Source organism: Pseudophryne corroboree, chromosome 1 (genome assembly GCF_028390025.1).
Source record: "Pseudophryne corroboree isolate aPseCor3 chromosome 1, aPseCor3.hap2, whole genome shotgun sequence".
Lineage (NCBI taxonomy): Eukaryota > Metazoa > Chordata > Amphibia > Anura > Myobatrachidae > Pseudophryne > Pseudophryne corroboree.
This window is the reverse complement of record NC_086444.1, coordinates 396,409,786-396,431,561: the sequence shown is the minus strand read 5'-3', so window position 1 is coordinate 396,431,561 and position 21,776 is coordinate 396,409,786. Positions and strand designations below refer to the sequence as shown.

Genomic DNA, 21,776 nt, shown 5'->3' with positions numbered 1-21,776 from the left:
ACCACATTTCTCACCGCCCAGGCTGCCAAGGCCTCAGTTATCCGCTTTGCAGCAGGATGACTGCTGTGATATTTCATCTTCCTCGCAAAGGACTGTTGGACAGTCAATTGCTTACTGGAAGTAGTACAAGTGGTCTACCGACTTCCCCTCTGGGATGACGATCGACTCCCAGCAGCAACAACAGCAGCGCCAGCAGCAGTAGGCGTTACACTCAAGGATGCATCGGAGGAATCCCAGGCAGGAGAGGACTCGTCAGACTTGCCAGTGACATGGCCTGCAGGACTATTGGCTTTCCTGGGTGAGGAGGAAATTGACACTGAGGGAGTTGGTGGTGTGGTTTGCAGGAGCTTGGTTACAAGAGGAAGGGATTTAGTGGTCAGTGGACTGCTTCCGATGTCACCCAAAGTTTTTGAACTTGTCACTGACTTATGATGAATGCGCTGCAGGTGACGTATAAGGGAGGATGTTCCGAGGTGGTTAACGTCCTTACCCCTACTTATTACAGCTTGACAAAGGCAACACACGGCTTGACACCTGTTGTCCGCATTTGTGTTGAAATAATTCCACACCGAAGAGCTGATTTTTTTTTGTATTTTGACCAGGCATGTCAAGGGCCATATTCCTCCCACGGACAACAGGTGTCTCCCCGGGTGCCTGACTTAAACAAACCACCTCACCATCAGAATCCTCCTTGTCAATTTCCTCCCCAGCGCCAGCAACACCCATATCCTCATCCTGGTGTACTTCAACAGTGACATCTTCAATTTGACTATCAGGAACTGGACTGCGGGTGCTCCTTCCAGCACTTGCAGGGGGCGTGCAAATGGTGGAAGGCGCAAGCTGTTCCCGTCCAGTGTTGGGAAGGTCAGGCATCGCAACCGACACAATTGGACTCTCCTTGGGGATTTGTGATTTTGAAGAACGCACAGTTCTTTGCTGTGCTTTTGCCAGCTTAAGTCTTTTCTTTTTTTCTAGCGAGAGGATGAGTGCTTCCATCCTCATTTGAAGCTTAACCACTAGCCATGAACATAGGCCAGGGCCTCAGCCATTCCTTGCCACTCCGTGTCGTAAATGGCATATTGGCAAGTTTACGCTTCTCCTCAGACGCTTTTAATTTTGATTTTTGGGTCATTTTACTGAACTTTTGTGTTTTGGATTTTACATGCTCTCTACTATGACATTGGGCATCGGCCTTGGCAGACGACGTTGATGGCATTTCATCGTCTCGGCCATGACTAGTGGCAGCAGCTTCAGCACGAGGTGGAAGTGGATCTTGATCTTTCCCTTTAACCTCCACATTTTTGTTCTCCATATTTTAATGTGTGGAATTATATGCCAGTATCAATAGCAATGGCCTACTACTATATTTACTGCGCACAACTAAAAGGCACCACAGGTATACAATGTAGATGGATGGATACTAGTATACTTAATGGATGACGAGTGATGACACAGAGGTAGGTACACAGCAGTGGCCTACCGTACTGCTATATACAGTATACTGGACCTGGTGGACACTGTCAGCAAACTGCTAAACTAGTCTAAAAAAAAGGCACCACAGGTATACAATGTAGATGGATGGATGGATACTAGTATACTTTATGGATGACGAGTGACGACACAGAGGTAGGTACACAGCAGTGGCCTACCGTACTGCTATATACAGTATACTGGACCTGGTGGATACTGTCAGCAAACTGCTAAACTAGTCTAAATAAAGGCACCACAGGTATACAATGTAGATGGATGGATACTAGTATACTTTATGGATGACGAGTGACGACACAGAGGTAGGTACACAGCAGTGGCCTACCGTACTGCTATATACAGTATACTGGACCTGGTGGACACTGTCAGCAAACTGCTAAACTAATCTAAAAAAAAGGCACCACAGGTATACAATGTAGATGGATGGATACTAGTATACTTTATGGATGACAAGTGACGACACAGAGGTAGGTACACAGCAGTGGCCTACCGTACTGCTATATACAGTATACTGGACCTGGTGGACACTGTCAGCAAACTGCTAAACTAGTCTAAAAAAAAGGCACCACAGGTATACAATGTAGATGGATGGATACTAGTATACTTTATGGATGACGAGTGACGACACAGAGGTAGGTACACAGCAGTGGCCTACCGTACTGCTATATACAGTATACTGGACCTGGTGGACACTGTCAGCAAACTGCTAAACTAGTCTAAAAAAAAGGCACCACAGGTATACAATGTAGATGGATGGATACTAGTATACTTTATGGATGATGAGTGACGACACAGAGGTAGGTACACAGCAGTGGCCTACCGTACTGCTATATACAGTATACTGGACCTGGTGGACACTGTCAGCAAACTGCTAAACTAGTCTAAAAAAAAGGCACCACAGGTATACAATGTAGATGGATGGATACTAGTATACTTTATGGATGACGAGTGACGACACAGAGGTAGGTACACAGCAGTGGCCTACCGTACTGCTATATACAGTATACTGGACCTGGTGGACACTGTCAGCAAACTGCTAAACTAAAATGCACCACAGGTATAGGAATGTAGATGGATAGTATACTTAATGGATGACGACACAGAGGTAGGTACAGCAGTGCACTCTGCACTGTACTCCTCCTATATATAATATTAATTATACTGGTGGTCCCTAGTCCCCACAATAAAGCAGCACACTGTGAGCACAGATATGGAGTGTTTTTCAGGCAGACAAACGTATACTGGTGGTCACTGTCAGCAAAACTCTGCACTGTACTCCTGCTATAGCTGCTCTCCAGTCCCCACAATTAAGCAGTGTGAGCACTCAGCACAGATATATCATGCAGCACACTGAGCACAGATATGGTATGGAGCGTTTTTTTCAGGCAGAGAACGGATAAAAACTAAACTCTGCACTGTACTCCTCCTAACAGCTGCTCCCCAATCCTCCCCACAATTATAGTAATAAACAAGCACAAGCAATCAAATGAAATCAACTGTCTTCTGACTTCTACTAAACGGAGAGGACGCCAGCCACGTCCTCTCCCTATCATCTCCAATGCACGTGTGAAAATGGCGTCGACGCGCGGCTGCTTATAGAATCAGAATCTCGCGAGAATCCGACAGCGGGATGATGACGTTCGGGCGCGCTCGGGTAAACCGAGCAAGGCGGGAGGATCCGAGTCTGCTCCGACCCGTGTAAAAAAGGTAAACCTCGGGGGGGTTCGGTTTCTCGGAAACCGAACCCGCTCATCACTATTCTGAATGAGCTTGCATTTTGTGTTACATACTGCTGCTGCTGAAGGCGATACACCCACCCAGTGCGTTGTTATAGTCATGTAATCTTTAGTTTGACCACTATTTGCAATTAATTGGATAGTGAGTACAGTGGCATTTTCTAAGCCAAGAATTCGTTTTTTACAACGTCCTGGTACAGGCGAGGAATTGCTGTTCTGATAAAATGGAATCGAGATGGAATTTGGTAGTGGGAGCACAGGACCTTAATTAACTGTCTAAAACCAGATACATTGATGGTAGATATTGGACGCAGATCTAATACTAGCATAGCCATCTTGGCTTCAGTGATCCGCTGTGCAACTTGATGGCAGCTTTCATACTTGCTTGCTCTTGAAAAGGATAGTTTCACAGTCAATTGCTGTTTGAAACTACTAGTAGTCTTCTTGGTAGAAATGGTAGAAGGAGGCTTCTCTACTAGTACAGTGTTAGAAATAGCAGACACACACATAGCACTCATGACCAACCTTAGACTCTCCCAGCGACTTGTGAAGTTTGTGAACACACAGTATGTTCTTGAGCCTTAGTGTTCTTCTTTTTTTGGGGCACTGATTTGTCTGTTTTAAAGGTAACACCCCTACTAGACTTTAAGCAAATGTGTTGAATCATCATATGAAGTTACAGAAGAAGATGTCTGTGTTTGGCCTCAGCTTCCGCAATAGGGATTCTAATTCATAAAACAGCAGTAGCACTAGCAGGACCTTCTCTTGCAAGCAAAGGCAATGGCCTGAGCCTTTACTTGCCATTGTGTGTGTTGTATGGCATGCTGGCAATTTAAAATTTTTCGCCAGTAAATTTACCCTTTATTATTAGAGATGATGTTTTCTTAAGCATTGTGAAATATTGTCTAGATTTAAGGTGCCATTTCTTAAACGTTGTATCCTCATGACCAACTTTATTATTTTTTAAAGTACTATCATGACCAGGGCCGGACTGCCCTTCAGACACAGGGCCGTGATCCATGGCCATACCCACAGTACAATGCCAGGGTTGTTAAACAGCCCCAGTCCATCCCTGATCATGACTGGCAGCAGCCACAGCACTAGTACTGGGTTGCTGTTCCTGCTCTTGTATCGACTGGTCCATATCGGCTCACAGCACTTCAAATAATGGCACCCTTATGGCATTTTTTTTAACACAGTGCCTGAACACACAACAGTTTCATTTATTTATTTATTTATTTTACATGATGTTTGAACGCACAACACAGTGGCTATCAAAGCTCCTAGTAATGGTACCCAAAAGACGTTATTTTCGCAACAGTTTTGTTTTATTTTTTCATTTTTTATACGGTTCTTGAACACACAACAGTTTTACTTATTTTTCTGCATGGCGCTTGACCACACAAAAGTTTTATTTATTTATTTATTTCACATTGTGCTTGAACACAAAATATAGTGCCTCATAGCGTTCCTAGTAACTGCACCCTAAAGGCATTATTTTCGCAACAATTTGATTTTGTTTTTCATCAATAGTTTTTATTGAAAACAAGTTTTCTTTTTGCAAGGGGAAGGGGTACAGAAAGAAAGAAGGAAGGGGCGGGGGGGTACAAAGAACCAAGGGAACGGGATGTAAACATGTAAATATCAAAATTGTCAGAAGTTAGATATAACAATCCAATATAGATTCTATAGGAAAAATACAAAGTCATCTTGGAAAAATATACAGATAAAGATAAACACGGGTCAAACATGAAAACATATCAATAAACAGATAATCAATAATAGACACAGGGCTAGTAAGGCACAGCCGGTGCACAGAGCGGAAGTATAAGCCGAGTCAGTTAGGGGGAAGGCGAAACACCCCCTCCAGCAGTGACGTAGTCATGCCATGCTCTCCATTTCACCATTGGGGAGGAGGCCGCAGAAGAGTAAGGCATGAACTCAGTTTCCATAGTAAAATGGAATTGAATTTTGTTGGTGACTAGTGATAGAGGAGGGGGAGAAGCTTGTTTCCAACTTTGGGCCAATGCAGTCCTGGCAGCTATACAAATATGCCCCACCAGATATCTCTGATGAGGTGGTATCTCAGCAGGAAAAATGTGGAGCAGGGCCATGGCCGGAGAGGGGGTGAGGGACAGGTGTAAGACCGAATTAATCAAAGAAAATATCTCGCTCCAGAAATGTCGAAGGGAAGGACAGGACCAGAAAATATGGAAAATATGGCCTATTTCCCCACAGTTACGCCAGCAATATTTGGAACAAGACTGCCAGAATGAGTGTAGCCTATCCGGTGTTAAATATAGTCTATTAAGGAGTTTGATATGCATCTCTGTGTGATTCAAGCACTTGGACATTCGGTAAGAAGAAATAAAAATTTGTTCCCATTGGGCTTCAGATAGGGGAAGATCCAAGTCTTGTTCCCATTTCAGCTGCGCATTAGACTTAGTAGTAGTAAGCAAGCTGATAAGCGTCCTGTACCAAAACGAGATGTCCCCTCTAGAGTCACACAGAGATACACGTGTTAAGACAACCTGGAGTAACGGGTTCGGGGGAGCCACCTGTCTAGGCAAACCTTTGTACCAGTGGTGAATTTGGAAATAATGCAATAATTCTCAACTGGGGAGATTATATCGAGACTGGGGTTGAGAAACCGATAGCATAACATTATCATCCGTAAGGTCCCCCAAGACAGTCAAACCACAAACAAACCAGGTAGAGAGATTTAAATTAGGGATTAATTTAGCTATGGCTCGTAGTGAGATAGTAGAATATGGAAATTGATGTCCAGGCAGGCGAGTCACCAATTTATCCCAGATTTGTAAAGATGTTCTAGTGGCGGGGAGGAGGGACAATAAGCGGGGTCTAGAGTTTGGGTGTATCTTAAAAAGGTCTTCTAAGGGAAGGTCCAAACTCCCAGTACGTTCAAGAGATACCCATCCCACTACAGGCGCCCCACTCAACCAGTATTTAAACTGGGCCAGCACACATGCCTCCTGGTAAAGAACCAGGTCGGGCATATCTAACCCTCCCTTTCTACGAGGGAGAATCATTTTGGACCGAGCCAATCGGGGTGGCCGTGCCTTCCAGACATAGCGTATCATTATAGAAAAGGTATGGTTCGGTATAAGTACATGAGTTTAGGTAATAGAGTCATTTTGAAGGCTGCTAGGCGGCCAATCCATGAAATATCATAAGATAGCCAGGACTTAGTCAGGTCTAAAAAACTATTAATGAGTGGATGTAAGTTAACATTAAAAACAGAGGCCGTAGAAGGTGGAATTTGGATCCCCAAATACTGAATTGAAGCCGAACGCCAGATATATGGATAGTGTGATTGAAGGGTGGACACTATGGGAGCTGGGATATTAATGGGGAGAGCATCTGTCTTTGCTGTATTAATTTTATAAAAGGAAGCTTCACTATACTGTCCCAAGATAGCATGCAAACAAAGAAGGGAGGATAGCGGGTCCGTGACAAACAGAAGGACGTCGTCCGCAAAGAGGCACAACTTGTAAGTAGTAGTGCCAATAGTCACCCCCGGGAAGCCCCCAGACATCCTAATCTTCTCAGCAAGGGGTTCTATGCTCAACGTAAATATTAAGGGTGATAGAGGGCAACCCTTTCGGGTTCCATTCGTAATAGGAAATGTATCGGAGAGGAAACTGTTACTAAATACCCATGCAGAGGGGGAGCTATATAGAGATAAAACCGAACAAAGAATATGGCCACTAAAACCAAACTTGTCTAGAACCGAGGACATATATTGTCAGTTCAGTCTATCAAACGCCTTCTCTGCATCTAAAGAGAGCAGGAGAAGGCCAGTGTTAGAGGGAACAATATCAATCAAGTCAAAAACCCTACGGGTATTGTCAGACACCTGTCTACCAGGCACAAACCCAACTTTGTCGTAGACAATGAGAGATGGCAGAAAGACATTTAAACGGAAAGCGACAAGTTTGGCAAAAATTTTAATATCGCCGTTCAATAGTGCAATGGGCCTATAATTTTGACAATGCGCTGGGTTTTTACCTGGCTTGGGTATAGTGATAATTTGAGCCTCCAGCATTTCTGTAGGGAAAGTACCAAGAGAGGAGATTGAATTATACAAGGAGGTCAGGGTGGGCGATAGTTGATCACAGAGAGAAACATAAAATTAATTTATGAAGCCATCTGGACCGGGGGCTTTATTATGCGGGAGTGATTTCATTACTTGAATTACCTCGGAGGGGGTCCACAGGGCATTTAGTGTCTCGAGCTGTTCCGCAGAAAGGGAGGGGAGTTTGACGTTGGCTAGGAAGGATTGTATAGAATCAGGAGTGGGTTGAAAATTAAGGGGATCAGAAGAAAGGTTGTACAGCTTGGTATAATATCTAGCGAATTGATTCGCTATGTCATATGGATTGGACACTTTACCACCCTGACGAGAAATCAGATGTCTAATCCTATTACAAGCCTGGAGAGCACGGAGCTTGCGAGCCAGCATTTTCCCCGGTCTATTACCAGTCAGGTAAAATTTCTGTCTAAACCTATTTAAAGCAAACTGGGTCCGTCTCATAAGGAGTTTCTGAAGTTGGCCTCGGATATCCTTTAATTCCCTACGTAGGGCCCTAGAGGGGTGGAGCTTATTCCTATCTTCAACCTCCTTAAGTTTAGATTCCAAGTCTTGTTGTTGTTGGATAGCTTGTCGTTTGAGTCTAGCACCGGCTTGGATCGCAGTGCCTCACACAACTGCCTTAAGGGCATACCAGAAAGTCGGGACAGAAGTATCTGAGGGGGAATTAGTTTCCATATAGAGGGAGATGCAATCATCAATCACTTTTTTAGATATAGGGTCCGACAGCAGGTGGGCAGATAGGCGCCACGGCCGAGGGGGGTAAATTGGTGGCAAATATTCCAAGACCATAGGAGAGGAGCATGATCGGACCAGGAAATAGGCAGAACATCCACCTGTGCTGAGTGCTGCAAAGTCCACTTATCGCAAAGAATAAGATCTATGCGAGAGTAGAAATTGTGCACTGGAAAGAAATACGTATAATCTCTCGAAGTTGGGTTCTGAACTTTCCACAAGTCATACAGGTCATATTCTGCCAGCAAATTACGGAAGGCTAGTGACGGGCCGGCCGGAGCCGCAGACACCTGGGAAGAAGACCGAGGAGATCTATCTAATTTAGGATCAAGCACTAAATTATAGTCACCCATCATAAGCATGGCACCCTGACGAACCCTCGTAATAGTCGAGCAAACTTTTCTAAGGAAGGGGACTTGGTTAGAATTGGGAGCATAGAGAGATACAATCGTAACCATCTTATCCTCCAATTTTCCAACTAGAATGAGGAAACGTCCATTCTTGTCAGTTATCTGGGACAGCAGTTCAAATGAAACAGAGCTCCGAAAAAGAACAGCCACTCCATTGCGCTTGAAGGGGCCATTTGCAAAAAAGCCAACTGGGTATCTCCGGTCTCTCAGAGCCGGGGGACCTGCTGACGAAAAATGCGTTTCCTGCAAGGCAACTATGTCAGCTCTGTGTTTATGAAAAGTGGTCAAGGCTAGCCTGCATTTATTGGGGGAGTTCAACCCTTTAACATTCAAATAATATATTCGTACCATTTAAAATATAGAAAAATCAAAAACAGCTGATATCCCAAATTGGGGGGGAGAAAAACTAGGGAAAAAAGAGGAAAGGACAGGCAGGAAAAACCAAAAGGGCCCATTATATCGGGACCGCATTGCTACTGCAGGGGAATGCAGTAGAAAAAGTATGGGGAGGTGGCGGTAGTATCACCACCCGGGATACAAAAGGCACATGTATACCTGGAGCAATAACATATAGCCAAACTACAAGTACCAATAAGTGTACCAACAAGCACATCAACAAATAATGTAAGTGACTAGTGAGATACCCTCATGTGTACAGTAAGAAGAAAAAGAAAGATAAAAGAGATAGAATCAGAGGAAAATGCAGGTACACATAGTAATATAAACAGCAAATGAAGGAACCAAAAGCATACACATATATAACATATAAACTCACGTATCCGGTATGCATTATAAGGGGGACGGAGTCCCCAACCAAACATGAAGATCAACCAGGAACTACATTAATTGGAACATTGAATACTCAGTCAGGTCGCAGACCACTCACGGGTAAGTGGCAGGCGAGGTTTCAATGTAGCGGGCACTTTGACTGAAACATCCCAGTCATTAAGCAGCTTAACCCCAGCGTCCAGAGTGGCAACTACGTAGGAGGAATTCTCATGGGAAATCACCAATTTCACTGGGAAGCCCCATCTGTATCTAATGTCATGAGAACGCAGTGCCTCCGTGATAGGAGCCAGAGCTGTACGTTTAGAGATGGTCAGTGCCGAGAAGTCAGGAAATATTTGTATGCCTCTAAGCGTATCCGAATCAGATGCAGATCTGGCAGCTTGCATTATCCGTTCCTTGGTCGTGAAGAAATGAACACGGAGGAGGGTATCCTGAGTGCAGGAGGTGGAAAACGACCGTGGTTTTCGGAAGCCGGTGAATGCGATCGATGAGAAGGTCTCTGTCGTCCGCCCCAGGTAGCAGATTGCGGAAGAGGGACATAGCATAGTCCAGAAGTTCCGAATTGGCCACAGAGTCTGGGATACCTCGGATTTTAATATTATTTCTCCGCGACCTATCCTCTATATCCGCCAGTTTGTCTTTATACGTCTCCATCTCAGCTTGTTGTTGGTCATGGGCCGAAATAAGGTCATTATGAGAGTACACCAGTTCCTCCATTTTACGTTCAAGGTGGTCTGTGCGATCACCTAAAGCAGTTAGCTCCACTTTAACTTCCCGGATAGCCAGAGAGAGGTCTTGAGTGAGCTCAGATTTAAAAGCCGCAAGGACTTGACACAGAGTTTTGACAGTGAGAGGATCCGTAGAATTGGAGTCCACCCCAGTGACCGATAAGAAATGGCCAGAACTCTCCTTAGGCCGGTCAGGTTGGCTCGATGGGATGGAACTCCCGGCAGGAGACGAGGAGATACGAGCCCCTTTTTGAATAGAGAAAGCCACCGGGGACGGGAGTGCGTCCTTATTTTTTTTAGGGGGCAACATTAGAGGGCTGCAGTAGAAGGAGTAGATGAGTGAAACTGGAAGGCCAATGCGTCACAGGCCCTGGAGGTAGAGTAGTATGCTGGTTCCAAACAGAAGCTACTATGTATGCATGAGAACCCCGGGTGGAGGCGTAGAGAGGACAGGGCACATCACATCCCTATTCAAACATTATTACATGCAGAGAGATCTTTGCAGGGTCGGGGAAAAACGACAAATATGAGAGAGGCACAACAAATCCCAGCAAGGGGGTACTCACAGATCCAGTACAGGGGATTCCAGCAGGAATCGGCAGCACTACCACATAATGGAATATACACCCCAAGGGAGATGTAGTAGAAAAAGCTGGGGGAGAGCCCCAGGCAGATATCACTGGTCCTGGTTTAGCTCAGGGTTCAGTTACAGCCTCAGAAGGAGACCGAGCTGCAGAGATGCACAGACTGAAGAATCCAAAATGGGCGCTAGCTGTGATTGTCTCCTTCCCAGCTGGAGACAGAGGTGGATCCCAGGCACACATGAGTGAAAGCACAAGGGCCCACGGGTCCTCGGCCTCTGGGAGCCCCCAGAAACCCCTCCAGGAGCCTGCAGGGAGAGGTAGGAGCCGTCCGGCGGAGCCACATCCATCTCTGCTCCTTTCAGCCCGGGTAGGCTTGAAAATATAGTCCCCGGCTTCAGGGCAGAAGGTAGGCTGCAATCGGCAGGAGCCTCCAGGAGTGCTCCCCGATTCCGCGGACCTCACCAACCGGCCAGCGCACAGCAGCAGGAGTGGGGGAGAGGGCACCAGGCTGAAAGGAGCAGAGATGGATGTGCAGGGAGGGAGAGAAGTGCCAGAAATCCCAGAGCTCTGCTGAAACACTTCCACTCACAGCAGCAGCTAGGCCACGCCCCCTTTATTATATATATTTTTTTAAGGTGCTTGAACACACAATAGTTTTATGTATTTTTCTGTATGGTGCTTGAAACACAACAGTTTTATTTACAGTATTTCTTTTTACATGGTGCTTCAACACACAACAGAGTATCTCATAGTGTTCCTAGAAATGGTACCCTAATGCTGTTATTTTCACAACTATTTTTTTTTTATATTGTGCTTGAACACACAACAGTTTTATTTATTTTTCTGCACAGTGCCTCATAGCATTCCTAGTAATTGCACCCTAATGACGTTATTTTCACAACAATTTTAATTGAATGACATTTTTTTTAGAGATGAGCGGGTTCGGTTCCTCGGAATCCGAACCCCCCCGAACTTCAGCCTTTTTACACAGGTCCGAGGCAGCCTCGGATCTTCCCGCCTTGCTCGGCTAACCCGAGCGCGCCCGAACGTCATCATCCCGCTGTCGGATTCTCGCGAGGCTCGTATTCTATCGCGAGACTCGGATTCTATATAAGGAGCCGCGCGTCGCCGCCATTTTCACACGTGCATTGAGATTGATAGGGAGAGGACGTGGCTGGCGTCCTCTCCGTTAGAATAGATAGAGACACTTGAGTTGATTACTTAGTAATTTTGGGGAGCATTAGGAGTACTCAGAGTGCAGAGTTTTGCTGATAGTTAGTTACTAGTGACTGACCACCACCAGTTTTATTTATTATTTAATATAATCCGTTCTCTGCCTGAAAAAAAACGATACACAGTCACATACCATATCTGTGCTCAGCCTCAGTGTGCTGCATGATAATATCATCTATGTATATCTGACTGTGCTGAGTGCTCACTGCTCACACAGCTGAATTGTGGGGGAGACTGGGGTGCAGTTATAGCAGGAGTACAGTGCACACTTTTGCTGCCAGTGTGACTGACCAGTGACCACCAGTATATTGTCTGCCTGAAAAAGTTAAACACTCCTGTGGTGTTTTTTTTTTTTTATTCTATAAACGCATTCTGCTGACAGTGTCCAGCAGGTCCGTCATTCATTATATTATATAAATATTTACCTGCAGTAGTGTTATATTTTTTTTGTTCATCTCTATCATCTTTATCATCTCTATATTAGCAGACGCAGTACGGTAGTCCACGGCTGTGGCTACCTCTGTGTCGTCAGTGCTCGTCCATAATTGTATACCTACCTGTGGTGGGGTTTTTTTTTCTATCTTCTTCATACTAGTAGTTTAGGAGTCTGCTGACAGTGTCCAGCAGGTCCGTCATTATATTATATATACCTGCAGTAGTGATATATATATATTTTTTATATCATTATCATCTCTATACTAGCAGACGCAGTATGGTAGTCCACGGCTGTAGCTACCTCTGTGTCGTCAGTGCTCGTCCATAATTGTATACCTACCTGTGGTGGTTTTTTTTTTTCTATCTTCTTCATACTAGTAGTTTAGGAGTCTGCTGACAGTGTCCAGCAGGTCCGTCATTTTATTATATATACCTGCAGTAGTGATATATATATATTTTTTATATCATTATCATCTCTATACTAGCAGACGCAGTACGGTAGTCCACGGCTGTAGCTACCTCTGTGTCGTCAGTGCTCGTCCATAATTGTATACCTACCTGTGGTGGGGTTTTTTTTTTCTATCTTCTTCATACTAGTAGTTTAGGAGTCTGCTGACAGTGTCCAGCAGGTCCGTCATTATATTATATATACCTGCAGTAGTGATATATATATATTTTTTATATCATTATCATCTCTATACTAGCAGACGCAGTATGGTAGTCCACGGCTGTAGCTACCTCTGTGTCGTCAGTGCTCGTCCATAATTGTATACCTACCTGTGGTGGGGTTTTTTTTTCTATCTTCTTCATAATAGTAGTTTAGGAGTCTGCTGACAGTGTCCAGCAGGTCCGTCATTATATTATATATACCTGCAGTAGTGATATATATATATATATTTTATATCATTATCATCTCTATACAAGCAGACGCAGTACGGTAGTCCACGGCTGTGGCTACCTCTGTGTCGTCAGTGCTCGTCCATAATTGTATACCTACCTGTGGTGGGTTTTTTTTTTCTATCTTCTTCATACTAGTAGTTTAGGAGTCTGCTGACAGTGTCCAGCAGGTCCGTCATTATATTATATATACCTGCAGTAGTGATATATATATATTTTTTATATCATTATCATCTCTATACTAGCAGACGCAGTACGGTAGTCCACGGCTGTAGCTATCTCTGTGTCGTCAGTGCTCGTCCATAATTGTATACCTACCTGTGGTGGGTTTTTTTTTCTATCTTCTTCATACTAGTAGTTTAGGAGTCTGCTGACAGTGTCCAGCAGGTCCGTCATTATATTATATATACCTGCAGTAGTGATATATATATATTTTTTATATCATTATCAACTCTATACTAGCAGACGCAGTACGGTAGTCCACGGCTGTAGCTACCTCTGTGTCGTCAGTCACTCGTCATCCATAAGTATACTAGTATCCATCCATCTCCATTGTTTACCTGAGGTGCATTTTAGTTGTGCCTATTAAAATATGGAGAACAAAAATGTTGAGGTTCCAAAAATAGGGAAAGATCAAGATCCACTTCCACCTCGTGCTGAAGCTGCTGCCACTAGTCATGGCCGAGACGATGAAATTCCATCAACGTCGTCTGCCAAGGCCGATGCCCAATGTCATAGTACAGAGCATGTAAAATCCAAAACACAAAATATCAGTAAAAAAAGGACTCAAAAATCTAAAATAAAATCGTCGGAGGAGAAGCGTAAACTTGCCAATATGCCATTTACCACACGGAGTGGCAAGGAACGGCTGAGGCCCTGGCCTATGTTCATGGCTAGTGGTTCAGCTTCACATGAGGATGGAAGCACTCAGCCTCTCGCTAGAAAAATGAAAAGACTTAAGCTGGCAAAAGCACAGCAAAGAACTGTGCGTTCTTCGAAATCACAAATCCACAAGGAGAGTCCAATTGTGTCGGTTGCGATGCCTGACCTTCCCAACACTGGACATGAAGAGCATGCGCCTTCCACCATTTGCACGCCCCCTGCAAGTGCTGGAAGGAGCACCCGCAGTCCAGTTCCTGATAGTCAGATTGAAGATGTCAGTGTTGAAGTACACCAGGATGAGGAGGATATGGGTGTTGCTGGCGCTGGGGAGGAAATTGACAAGGAGGATTCTGATGGTGAGGTGGTTTGTTTAAGTCAGGCACCCGGGGAGACACCTGTTGTCCGTGGGAGGAATATGGCCATTGACATGCCTGGTGAAAATACCAAAAAAATCAGCTCTTCGGTGTGGAAGTATTTCAACAGAAATGCGGACAACAGGTGTCAAGCCGTGTGTTGCCTTTGTCAAGCTGTAATAAGTAGGGGGAAGGACGTTAACCACCTCGGAACATCCTCCCTTATACGTCACCTGCAGCGCATTCATCATAAGTCAGTGACAAGTTCAAAAACTTTGGGCGACAGCGGAAGCAGTCCACTGACCAGTAAATCCCTTCCTCTTGTAACCAAGCTCACGCAAACCACACCACCAACTCCCTCAGTGTCAATTTCCTCCTTCCCCAGGAATGCCAATAGTCCTGCAGGCCATGTCACTGGCAATTCTGACGAGTCCTCTCCTGCCTGGGATTCCTCCGATGCATCCTTGAGTGTAACGCCTACTGCTGCTGGCGCTGCTGTTGTTGCTGCTGGGAGTCGATGGTCATCCCAGAGGGGAAGTCGTAAGACCACTTTTACTACTTCCACCAAGCAATTGACTGTCCAACAGTCCTTTGCGAGGAAGATGAAATATCACAGCAGTCATCCTGCTGCAAAGCGGATAACTGAGGCCTTGGCATCCTGGGCGGTGAGAAACGTGGTTCCGGTATCCATCATTACTGCAGAGCCAACTATAGACTTGATTGAGGTACTGTGTCCCCGGTACCAAATACCATCTTGGTTCCATTTCTCTAGGCAGGCGATACCGAAAATGTACACAGAACTCAGAAAAAGACTCACCAGTGTCCTAAAAAATGCAGTTGTACCCAATGTCCACTTAACCACGGACATGTGGACAAGTGGAGCAGGGCAGACTCAGGACTATATGACTGTGACAGCCCACTGGGTAGATGTATTGACTCCCGCCGCAAGAACAGCAGCGGCGGCACCAGTAGCAGCATCTCGCAAACGCCAACTCTTTCCTAGGCAGGCTACGCTTTGTATCACCGCTTTCCAGAATACGCACACAGCTAAAAACCTCTTACGGCAACTGAGGAAGATCATCGCAGAATGGCTTACCCCAATTGGACTCTCCTGTGGATTTGTGGCATCGGACAACGCCAGCAATATTGTGTGTGCATTAAATATGGGCAAATTCCAGCACGTCCCATGTTTTGCACATACCTTGAATTTGGTGGTGCAGAATTATTTAAAAATGAGAGGGGCGTGCAAGAGATGCTGTCGGTGGCCAGAAGAATTGCGGGACACTTTCGGCGTACAGGCACCACGTACAGAAGACTGGAGCAACACCAAAAATTCCTGAACCTGCCCTGCCATCATCTGAAGCAAGAAGTGGTAACGAGGTGGAATTCAACCGTCTGTATGCTTCAGAGGTTGGAGGAGCAGCAAAAGGCCATTCAAGCCTATACAACTGACCACGATATAGGAGGTGGAATGCACCTGTCTCAAGCGCAGTGGAGAATGATTTCAACGTTGTGCAAGGTTCTGCAACCTTTTGAACTTGCCACACGTGAAGTCAGTTCAGACACTGCCAGCCTGAGTCAGGTCATTCCCCTCATCAGGCTTTTGCAGAAGAAGCTGGAGACATTGAAGGAGGAGCTAACACTGAGCGATTCCGCTAGGCATGTGGGACTTGTAGATGGAGCCCTTAATTCGCTTAACAAGGATTCACGGGTGGTCAATCTGTTGAAATCAGAGCACTACATTTTGGCCACCGTGCTCGATCCTAGATTTAAAACCTACGTTGTATCTCTCTTTCCGGCAGACACAAGTCTGCAGGGGTTCAAAGAACTGCTGGTGAGAAAATTGTCAAGTCAAGCGGAACGCGACCTGTCAACATCTCCTCCTTCACATTCTCCCGCAACTGGGGGTGCGAGGAAAAGGCTCAGAATTCCGAGCCCACCCGCTGGCGGTGATGCAGGGCAGTCTGGAGCGACTGCTGATGCTGACATCTGTTCCGGACTGAAGGACCTGCCAACGATTACGGACATGTCGTCTACTGTCACTGCATATGATTCTCTCACCATTGAAAGAATGGTGGAGGATTATATGAGTGACCGCATCCAAGTAGGCACGTCAGACAGTCCGTACGTATACTGGCAGGAAAAAGAGGCAATTTGGAGGCCCTTGCACAAACTGGCTTTATTCTACCTAAGTTGCCCTCCCACAAGTGTGTACTCCGAAAGAGTGTGTAGTGCCGCCGCTCACCTTGTCAGCAATCGGCGTACGAGGTTACTTCCAGAAAATGTGGAGAAGATGATGTTCATTAAAATGAATTATAATCAATTCCTCCATGGAGACATTCACCAGCAGCAATTGCCTCCACAAAGTACACAGGGAGCTGTGATGGTGGATTCCAGTGGGGACGAATTGATAATCTGTGTGGAGGGGGATGTACACGGTGATGAATCGGAGGATGATGATGAGGTGGACACCTTGCCTCTGTAGAGCCAGTTTGTGCAAGGAGAGATTAATTGCTTCTTTTTTGGTGGGGGTCCAAACCAACCCGTCATTTCAGTCACAGTCGTGTGGCAGACCCTGTCACTGAAATGATGGGTTGGTTAAAGTGTGCATGTCCTGTTTATACAACATAAGGGTGGGTGGGAGGGCCCAAGGACAATTCCATCTTGCACCTCTTTTTTCTTTCATTTTTCTTTGCGTCATGTGCTGCTTGGGGAGTGTTTTTTGGAAGGGCCATCCTGCGTGACACTGCAGTGCCACTCCTAGATGGGCCAGGTGTTTGTGTCGGCCACTAGGGTCGCTTATCTTAGTCACACAGCTACCTCATTGCGCCTCTTTTTTTTCTTCTTTGCGTCATGTGCTGTTTGGGGAGTATTTTTTGGAAGGGCCATCCTGCGTGACACTGCAGTGCCACTCCTAGATGGGCCAGGTGTTTGTGTCGGCCACTAGGGTCACTTATCTTAGTCACACAGCTACCTCATTGCGCCTCTTTTTTTTCTTCTTTGCGTCATGTGCTGTTTGGGGAGTATTTTTTGGAAGGGCCATCCGGCCTGACACTGCAGTGCCACTCCTAGATGGGCCAGGTGTTTGTGTCGGCAACTAGGGTCGCTTAGCTTACTCACACAGTGCGCCTCTTTTTTTCTTTGCGTCATGTGCTGTTTGGGGAGTGTTTTTTGGAAGGGCCATCCTGCGTGACACTGTAGTGCCACTCCTAGATGGGCCAGGTGTTTGTGTCGGCCACTAGGGTCACTTATCTTAGTCACACAGCTACCTCATTGCGCCTCTTTTTTTTCTTCTTTGCGTCATGTGCTGTTTGGGGAGTATTTTTTGGAAGGGCCATCCGGCCTGACACTGCAGTGCCACTCCTAGATGGGCCAAGTGTTTGTGTCAGCCACTAGGGTCGCTTAGCTTACTCACACAGCTACCTCATTGCGCCTCTTTTTTTCTTTGCGTCATGTGCTGTTTGGGGAGTGTTTTTTGGAAGGGCCATCCTGCGTGACACTGCAGTGCCACTCCTAGATGGGCCAGGTGTTTGTGTTGGCCACTAGGGTCGCTGAGCTTAGTCACACAGCTACCTCATTGCGCCTCTTTTTTTCTTTGCGTCATGTGCTGTTTGGGGAGTGTTTTTTGGAAGGGCCATCCTGCGTGACACTGCAGTGCCACTCCTAGATGGGCCAGGTGTTTGTGTCGGCCACTTGGGTCGCTGAGCTTAGTCATCCAGCGACCTCGGTGCAAATTTTAGGACTAAAAATAATATTGTGAGGTGTGAGGTGTTCAGAATAGACTGAAAATGAGTGGAAATTATGGTTATTGAGGTTAATAATACTTTGGGATCAAAATGACCCCCAAATTCTATGATTTAAGCTGTTTTTTAGGGTTTTTTGAAAAAACACCCGAATCCAAAACACACCCGAATCCGACAAAAAAAATTCGGTGAGGTTTTGCCAAAACGCGTTCGAACCCAAAACACGGCCACGGAACCGAACCCAAAACCGAAACACAAAACCCGAAAAATTTCCGGTGCACATCTCTAATATTTTTATATGGTGCTTAAACACACAACAGTTTTATTTACAATATGTATTTTTTTACATGGTGCTTGAACAAACAGAGTACCTCATAGCGTTCCTAGAAATTGCACCCTAATGACGTTATGTTTGCAACAATGTTTTTCTTATATGGTGCTTGAACACATAACAGTTTTATTTTATTTTTTTGCATGGTGGTTGAACACACAACATAGTAGTGCTCCAAAGTCCAGTCCAATGATGTTTAATGCCTTACAGAACCAACAGTATCACACCCTCTCCCTCTGGTCACTGGTGACTTATGCATTTTTTTAGTGCCTCACAGAGCCCACAGTCCCACACAGAGCCCACAGTTCCACACCCTCTTACTCTGGTCACTGGTGTCCTGTGCTTTTTACTATCTCACAGAGCCCACATTCCCACACAGAGCCCACAGTCCCACACACTCTATCTCTGGACAATGGTGTCCTGTGAATTTTTTACTGCCTCACAGAGCCCACAGTCCGACGCCCCCTTTCCCTCAGTGTTGTGTGTGAAATGGTGCCTGAATCATGAGTTAGGGACTTCTATGTAATACTAAACATGCAAGATACTAAAGGGACCCATACACTAGAACAATAATGGCCGATTTCCTGCAATTTCGACCTTTCGGTCTGATATATCTTATGAAAAGTGTCACATCATATGTGTTTTCCATCCGATCCGATATGATGCGCGTTCCCGTGAGTGTCGTGTGGATCCCCTAGGTCGCTAGTGCTGCACTTGTGATATATCGGAATCGCATGGAATCATATGGAAAAAGGTGTGTTTTTTTGTGCCTGCGATATATCGCATGCAATATATCGTAGAAAGTTTGATTGGCATTCTCAGGACACTCCCATCAGCGGCAGCTGCAGCAACGCAGCAGGAGGAGAGCTCTACAGATATATCCGATTTGATTGGATTTCCATTGCTCCCAAGTATGCATTTTTACTCACACTGACCACCAATATCACTGTCCACCCAGCACACTGTCCACCAATGTAATCACACTGACCACCAATGTATTCTATTGTTCACATTTTATTCATTTCTGTGGGCTCAAAGTAATTTTAAAACCCTCTAATGGCCATGTGTTTTCCCCGCCACTGTACCCCAATGCTGCACCTTGTGTTTCGGTGTCCCCAAACTTATTTTAACCCCCTAATGGCCATGTGTTTTCCCGCCACTGTACCCCAATGCTGCACCTTGTGTTTCTGTGTCCCAAAACTTATTTTAACCCCCTAATGCAGTGGCGGAACTAGCGAGCGGTGGGCCCAGGTGCGACAAAATGCTTTGGGCCCCCCATCCCATCCAAGTACACCCCCTCACCCCTGGAGAGGATCTGGTGAGGGGGACCTGCTCAGGGCCAGAGAAATGGATACCTAGCAACAGTGCCGTAACTAGACATTTTAGCACTGTGTGCAAGAAACGGCATCGGAGCCCCACCCCTGCATGCAAAACAGCGGCAGTGCATGCCGTAGGCATGCGCAAAAATACATAGTGGCGTGGCTTCGTGGGGAAGGGGTGTGGCCACAAAATAATACCAATTCATAAAACGGTGCACAGTAGTCTCCATTATTCAAATTACGCCGCACAGTAGCACCACTACACCAGGTAGAGACCCTTTTACACCTTACGGTGGACAGATTCCTCTTTTTACACATTACAGCAGACAACGTCCCCTTTTTACACATTATGGCAGACAGCGTCCCCCTTTTTACACATAACGGCAGACAGCGTGCACTTTTTACACATGCCGGCAGACAGCGTACACTTTTTACACATAATGGCAGATAGCGTGCCCTTGTTACACATAGCGGCAGACAGCGTACACTTTTTACACATAACGGCAGACAGCGTGCCCTTTTTACACATAACGGCAGATAGCGTCCCCTTTTTACACATTACGGCAGACAGCGTGCCCTTGTTACACATTACGGCAGACAGCGTGCCCTTGTTACACATTACGGCAGACAGCATCCCCCTTTTTACACATTGCGCCAGGCAGATTCCCCCTTTTTACACAGATTCCCCCTTTTTACACGTTGCGGCAGGCAGATTCCCCCTTTTTACACATTGCGGCAGGCAGATTTCCCCTTTTTACACGTTGCGACGGGCAGATTCCCCCTTTTTACACATTGCGGCAAGCAGATTCCCCCTTTTTACACATTGTGGCCGGCAGATTCCCCCTTTTTACACATTGTGGCAGACAGTCCCCCTTTTTGCAGAAAGAAAGAAAAGAAAGAAAGAAAGAAAGAAAGAAAGAAAGAAAGAAAGAAAGAAAGAAAGAAAGAAAGAAAGAAAGAAGAATTATACTTACCCTCTCCACTGGCTCAGGCTCCTTGGTGCAGTTTCTGGTCACTCACGATTCCCGTGCAGGAGAGAAGGAGGAGGAGGGAGGTGGAGGAGGGATCCGCAGCAGCGCTGTGTTATTGGTGGAGGCGCTGCTGCTGCTGCCCCTCTGCTACACTATAGGCTGTTCTCGGAAGACAGCCTATAGTAAAGCAGAGGGCCAGCAGCAGCAGCGCCTCAACCATTAGTAAAGCGCTGCTGCGGCTCCCTCCTCCACCTCCCTCCTCCTCCTTCTCCCCCGTACCGCTGCTCCTCTCCTCTCCGGGCGGCTGTGTGCTGTGGGCAGCGGTTGCCCGCAGCACACAGCGGCATGTAATGAGTCAGTTTGACTCATTACATGCTTTGGGCCCCTGGACAGAGGCGGGCCCCAGTGCAAAGCACTGGTTGCACTGGCGGTAGTTCCGCCTCTGCCCTAATGGCCATGTGTTTTCCCTGCCACTGTACCCCAGTGCTGCACCATTGATGTTTGGGTAATGAGGAAACTATTTTCAAAAAATAACTTTATTTTAAAACCATATACAGTATTATCCAAATTGAACCATATATCAAAACATTTTCAAAGTATATTTTTAAACTTAAGTAAAACCATTTTGAAAATGGAAAAAAACCCACTTAATTTTAAAAACATATCTTAACCAAATTTAACCATATAATCATTTAACCATATAACCATTTAACTATTTAATCATATAACCATTTAACCATATACCTTAAGTAAAACCATTTTTAAACACAAAATATATAACAGTTTGTGCATCACTTTTTTTTCATTATAGATATGTCTCTGGTCTGGTTCAAGATATAGACTTCATCACCGGCCTACTAGAAATGTACCGTGGCCATGAATGTCTGTGGAAGATCAAAGCCAAGGGAAATTGGATAAAATCCGGCGGAATGCAGCCTTGGAGGAGCTAGTGGAGTACAGCAGGTAGTTTGTGTCCGGTGCTCACAGGGACTGGGTAAAGAAAAGATCCAGAACCTGCGTACGGTGTTCCT

General features: G+C 45.7%; 1 long non-coding RNA gene across 1 annotated transcript in view; it reads right to left on the bottom strand.

Moving 5' to 3' along the window:
• LOC134887327 (uncharacterized) overlaps positions 1-21,776 on the bottom strand; it is a 100,690-nt gene that overhangs the window by 22,850 nt on the left and 56,064 nt on the right. The gene's annotated exons all lie outside the window — the stretch shown is intronic.